The sequence below is a fragment of the Marmota marmota genome, unplaced genomic scaffold, assembly GCF_001458135.2.
Source record: "Marmota marmota marmota unplaced genomic scaffold, marMar, whole genome shotgun sequence".
NCBI classification, from domain to species: domain Eukaryota; kingdom Metazoa; phylum Chordata; class Mammalia; order Rodentia; family Sciuridae; genus Marmota; species Marmota marmota.
The window spans coordinates 20,495,274-20,502,082 of record NW_026000153.1 but is presented as its reverse complement, the minus strand read 5'-3'; positions in this window follow the sequence as shown (position 1 = coordinate 20,502,082).

Sequence of the window (6,809 nt, the reverse complement as noted above, 5' to 3'; positions counted from 1 at the left end):
CTTTTTTTCATTCTGTTTTCTTTCTGCTCCTCAGACTGGATAATCTGTCTTCAAATGCACTAATCCTTTCTTCTGATGGCATAAATTGGTTCTTAAGTACCTCTCTAGAAAAATTTTCATTCCAGTTATTATATTTACAACTCTAGAAATTTTTCTTCAGTTCTTTTTATTATTTATAAAAACTCACTATTTAGTGAAGCATAGTTGTCATACCTTCCTTTAACTATTAAAAATAGTTTTTTCTAGTTCTTTGAAAATACTAATAAAAGCTGACTCAAAGTTGTGTAAAAGTCTCACAGCTGGAGTATCAAGAGCATCTTTTATTCTTTCCTCCATTTTCCAGACATTGGGGGGGAGGTGAATATGTCTTATTTCTTTTTATTGAAAACTGGATATTTTAGATAATATAATAACTCTGTTCAGATTATCTTCTCTCCCCAAAATTTGTTTTTAATGTTGTTATGGTTGTTGCTGCTACTGCTTATTTTAATGACCTTTTGGATTAATTTTGTAGAATCTTTTTTTTTCTTTATTCATTTTTTCTAACAATAAAGATTTTATCTTATTGACAAATTAATAAAATACACAAAAATAAGTAAATTTGATTTTAGTTTTTTTTCCTCAGGGTAAGAAACATTTGTTTTAAAATTTTACATACTGTCAGGTCAAACTGTATCAATAGGATCACTTCTTATGCTCATATGTATCACACATTATGGTTGAGTTTCTATTTTCCAAATATTTGTACTATACAAATTATGAGATGCAAATATATATTTAGTGATAATTCAAGATCAGTTTTTTCTTTTTATAAAATCATGAGTTGTTTGATTTGTATAATACCCATATGGCAGAGAGGTAGGAAGGGAATGATGGTGGAATGTGATGGACATTATTATCCAAAGTACATGTATGAAGACACTAATTGGTGTGAATATACTTTGTGTACAACCAGAAATATGAACATTGTACTCTGTATGTGTAATAAGAACTGTATTGCCTTCCGCTGGCATATATAAATAAAAAATTAATTTAAAAAAGGAATAATGAGAAATAGTATACCATATGCTGTAATCTAGCTTCTATTATATTTTTGGCATGCTTTCATTACTGTGTTCTATGCCATAATTTTGTAGATTCTACATTCCTTGAAACATGTAGCCACTGATTTCTCTGCTACAATTTTTCTTTTTATTTCCAAGTTAAGTTCTTCTTTTTATTTCCAAGCATGGCTTCCTAAGACTTGCCCTAGGTCTGCATAGTTTAAAGGTCAATCAGAAGATGTTCTTCAATGCCTTGATTCACTTTTTTTTTTTTTGGGGGGGGTGGGGGGTCAGTACTAGTAATTGAACAAAGGGCCTCATACATGCTAGGCAAGCACTCTACCACTGAGCTGCATTCCCAGTTCTCAAGCCACCCTTTGCCAAGTTATTGTTTGTAAGGGCATGCCTTAAAACTCTAGACAGTTTACAAGAAAGACTTGACTCATTTCCTGCTTTCGTAGGGCCTCAAGGTTAGCCAGGAAAGGTGTGCCCAAATCCTAAGTATTTCCTGGGCAAGTACACAGCTCTGCACATACCCAGGAATGTCAGAGCTTTGTAAAGTTCCCTGTGGTTATCTAGCTCTCTGGGTCTACCTTTTACATTTATGGCCAAGTTTTGCTGTTGGTTTGGTTTGGTTTGGTTTGGTTTCTTTTCTTATGGTCAATCATTTTTAAGCAGTTGTTTTTTGGTTTTGGTTTTGGTTTTGGTTTTTTTGTCCCAAATTGAAATCACAGTCTTACACAGTTGCAATATTACCAGCAGATTGCCATGATTTTAGTTTTCAAATAGGACTCTTTTTTCCCCCCAGAGATAAACTCTGAATCAAACAAGTCAAGATAAGAATATAGAGACGGGAAGATGGCGGCGAGGGGAGTGCATTACCCCCGTGTGCTGCTTCACTGTGTGGGAGTATGACAAGTCAGGACGGCTAAAGGATATCTTGTTAGGAATTTCCAGCAATAGTGGGGTGCTCCGGAACCTGGAGGAAGGATTTCCATCGCACGAGGATCGGCTACGGGGACTCAAACGCGAGAGGTTTGTCGCACGGAGGGTAACTGCTTATTCAGCAAATCGCCCCGCGGCTAGAGTCTGCAGCGTGCGCTGGGATAGAGACGCAGGGTTACAGCGCTGCAGTTTCTGCCAGCCGCGCAAGCACCGTACTCAGGGCTGAATTCTGGGTTCCAGACGGGGTAAGGAAGCGGTCCTGCTCGGTTCTACACACCGGTCAGTCCACAGAGGAGGCCAGCAGCCACCATCTTGGTAAACTGACGTCACGTCCCCTGTTTTCGACTGACCGCAACTCATTCAGCCATAGATCAGGTAATTCCAGGCTACAATTCGCCTGTGGCTTGCAAACAGATTGCTAGGGTTCTGCGCCTGGGTGCTTCTAAGAACCTGAGCCTATCGGAGCGAACGCCGAGCGCGGGGCGCCCGAGTTCCGGCTCCCGGAACCGCCCCGCGGAGGCTGCTTCATGAACCCTGCCCCTATCAGAGCATACAACAAGCACTAAGCAGCCGAACTCCGGCTCCCGGAACTGAGCCCGCGGGGACTGCTTCTTGGAGCTTACAGGAGTTCGGAGAGGCCGAGCTTACACCGAGTTCGGAGAGGCCGAGTTCCGGCTCCCGGAACTTCCCTGGGCCGGGGCTGGGAGCCCGCGGAAACTGCTTCTCGGTAGGGGTCCTGCCGAGGGCCGGACAGGACTCACCCGTTGCTTTGGTTGCCCGGCAAAGGGAACGAAAGGCTGACATTCGCATACGATATCAACATGGCAGAGATCTGATGTCAGCAGAAAGCGGCGGAGGAGAGAACTCCATCAATACCAGCGGTGACATAAGCAGTTGGTCTCCTGGTAGGGGGGGTGAGGCACAGTCACCTGAGCCTCCTCAATTTGTCGTTGAGCCAGAGGGGAGAAGCCGGGCCGCCGCCAGCGCCCGGAGCAGGCCCAGCGGCTCGCCAGCGTGGTGACCGCGTGACCCCAATTGGAGAGGGGGTGTGAGCGGAGCCGCCACTTGCACCCGCAAGGGGGGCAGACCCGCGACCCAGTGGTACATGGGCGTGGTAGGAGGGGCAGGGCAGAGCTGCCGTTCGCGCTTGCAAGGTAAACAGACCTGTGACAGCCGGGCGGGTCAGGCCCAGTGGCCTGCCAGTGTGGTACACATGTCACCCCAACTGGAGTAGGGGCAGAGCAGATCCTTCTCCCACGCCCGGATCAGGCCCTGCCGGTGGGGTGGTCACGTGACCCAAATTGGTGTGGGGGCGGAGCGGAACCGCCACTCGTGCCCGCAGGGTGAGCAGACCAGTGATCAAACTGCAGATCAAACCCAGGGGTCCGCAGGCGTGGTAGGAGGGGCAGGGCAGATCCGCTGCCCGCGCCTCCAAGGTAGGCAGACCTACAACAGACCGGCGGATCAGGCCCAGGAGCCTGCCGGCGTGGTACAAACACCACCCTAATTGGAGTAGTGACAGAACAGAGTCGCCGCCCGTGCCAGGAACAGGCCCAGCGTCCTGCAGGCGGGGTAGTCACGACACCCCATTTGGAGTAGGGGCAGAGTAGAACCGCCGCCCGTGTCTGCAGGGTAGGCAAACCTGCAACCGACTGGCGGATCAGAACCGGTGGCCTGCCGGCGTGGTACACTCCTCACCCCAATTGGAGTAGGGGCAGAACAGAGCCGCCGCCAGTTCCCAGAACAGGCACAGCGACCTGCTGGCGTGGTAGCCACGACACCCCAATTGAAATAAGGAGACAGCAGAGCCGCCGCCCGCACCTGCAGGAAAGATACGCAAGCAGTATGAAAAGACAAGGAAAGAAAGGACCACAAGCAATGCAGGTCAACGCAACTTTAGAAGAGGTAACAGCTGCAGCAGATGGAATGTCAGATAAAGAATTCAGGATATACATGCTTCAGATGATCTGGAGTATCAAGGAAGACATTAAACAGCAAAATCAGACAATGAAAGATCACTTCGACAACGAATTACGCAAACAAATCCAGGAAGCAAAGGATCAACTATACAGGGAGATAGAGGTTATAAAAAACAAACAATCAGAAATCCTAGAAATGCAGGAAGCAATAAACCAACTTAAAAACTCAATGGAGAATACTACCAGCAGAGTAGAACACTTAGAAGATAGAACATCAGACAATGAAGACAAAGTATTTCAACTGGAAAAGAACATAGACAGCTCAGCAAGACTGTTAAGAAACCATGAGCAGAACATCCAAGAAATATGGGATAACATTAAGAGACCAAACTTAAGAGTCATTGGGATACAGGAAGGTACAGAGCTCCAAACCAAAGGAATGAGCAGTCTATTCAATGAAATAATACGAGAAAACTTCCCAGACTTGAAGAATGAGACAGAATCCCAAATCCTAGAAGCCTACAGGACGCCGAATGTGCAAAATCATAAGAGATCCACACCTAGACACATTATAATGAAGATGCCCAACATACAGAATAAGGAGAGAATTTTAAAAGCTACAAGAGAAAGGAAGCAGATTACATTTAGGGGTAAGCCAATCAGGATAACATCTGATCTTTCAACACAGACTCTGAAAGCTAGAAGATCCTGGAATAACATATTTCAAACACTGAAAGAAAATGGGTTCCAACCAAGAATTGTGTATCCAGCGAAATTAAGCTTCAGGATGGAAGATGAAATTAAAACCTTCCACGATAAACAAAAGTTTAAAGAATTCGCAGCTAGAAAACCATCTCTTCAAAACATCCTCGCCAAAGCATTACAGGAAGAGGAAATGGAAAATAACAATGAAAACCAACAGTGGGAGGTAGGACAGTAAAGGGGGGGGAAATAATCAAAGAGGAAAACAAACCATGTTTAGTAACAGAAATAAACAAATATGGCTGGAAGAACAACCCATATCTCAATAATAACCCTAAATGTTAATGGCTTAAACTCACCAATTAAGAGACACAGGCTAGTAGAATGGATCACAAAACAAGACCCAACAATATGCTGCCTACAGGAGACGCATTTGATAGGAAAAGACATACATAGGCTGAAGGTGAAAGGTTGGGAAAAATCATATCACTCATATGGACTTCGGAAACAAGCAGGAGTGTCCATACTCATATCAAATAAAATAGATTTCAAGCCAAAGTTAATCAAAAGGGATAAAGAGGGACACTACATACTGCTTAAGGGAACCATACACCAACAAGACATAACAATCATAAATATTTATGCCCCAAACAATGGTGCAGCTATGTTCGTCAAACAAACTCTTCTCAAGTTCAAGAGTCTAATAGACCACCATACCATAATCATGGGAGACTTCAACACACCTCTCTCGCCACTGGACAGATCTTCCAAACAAAAGTTGAATAAGGAAACTATAGAACTCAATAACACTATTAATAACCTAGACCTAATTGACATATATAGAGTATACCACCCAACATCAAGCAGTTACACTTTTTTCTCAGCAGCACATGGATCCTTCTCAAAAATAGATCATATATTATGTCACAGGGCAACTCTTAGACAATATAAAGGAGTAGAGATAATACCATGCATCTTATCTGATCATAATGGAATGAAACTGAAAATCAACGATAAAAGAAGGAAGGAAAAAGCATACATCACTTGGAGAATGAACAATAGGTTACTGAATGATCAATGGGTTATAGAAGACATCAAGGAGGAAATTAAAAAATTCTTAGAGATAAATGAAAACACAGACACAACATATCGGAATCTATGGGACACATTGAAAGCAGTTCTAAGAGGAAAATTCATTGCTTGGAGTTCATTCCTTAAAAAAAGAAAAAACCAACAAATAAATGATCTCATACTTCATCTCAAAATCCTTGAAAAAGAAGAGCAAAACAACAGCAAAAGAAGTAGAAGGCAAGAAATAATTAAAATCAGAGCTGAAATTAATGAAATCGAAACAAAAGAAACAATTGAAAAAATTGACAAAACTAAAAGTTGGTTCTTTGAAAAAATAAACAAAATCGACAGACCCTTAGCGATGCTAGCGAAGAGAAGAAGAGAGAGAACTCAAATTACTAGCATACGGGATGAAAAAGGCAATATCACAACAGACACTTCAGAAATACAGAAGATAATCAAAAACTATTTTGAATCCTTATACTCCAATAAATTAGAAGATAGTGAAGGCATAGATAAATTTCTTAAGTCATATGATCTGCCCAGATTGAGTCAGGAGGATATAGACAACCTAAACAGACCAATATCAATTGAGGAAATAGAAGAAACCATCAAAAGACTACCAACTAAGAAAAGCCCAGGACCGGATGGGTATACAGCAGAGTTTTACAAAACCTTTAAAGAGGAACTAATACCAATACTTTTCAAGCTACTTCAGGAAATAGAAAAAGAGGGAGAACTTCCAAATTCATTCTACGAGGCCAACATCACCCTGATACCTAAACCAGACAAAGACACTTCAAAGAAAGAAAACTACAGACCAATATCTCTAATGAACCTAGATGCAAAAATCCTCAATAAAATTCTGGCGAATCGGATACAAAAACATATCAAAAAAATTGTACACCATGATCAAGTAGGATTCATCCCTGGGATGCAAGGCTGGTTCAATATACGGAAATCAATAAATGTTATTCACCACATCAATAGACTTAAAAATAAGAACCATATGATCATCTCGATAGATGCGGAAAAAGCATTCGACAAAGTACAGCATCCCTTTATGTTCAAAACTCTAGAAAAACTAGGGATAACAGGAACATACCTCAATATTGTAAAAGCAATCTAT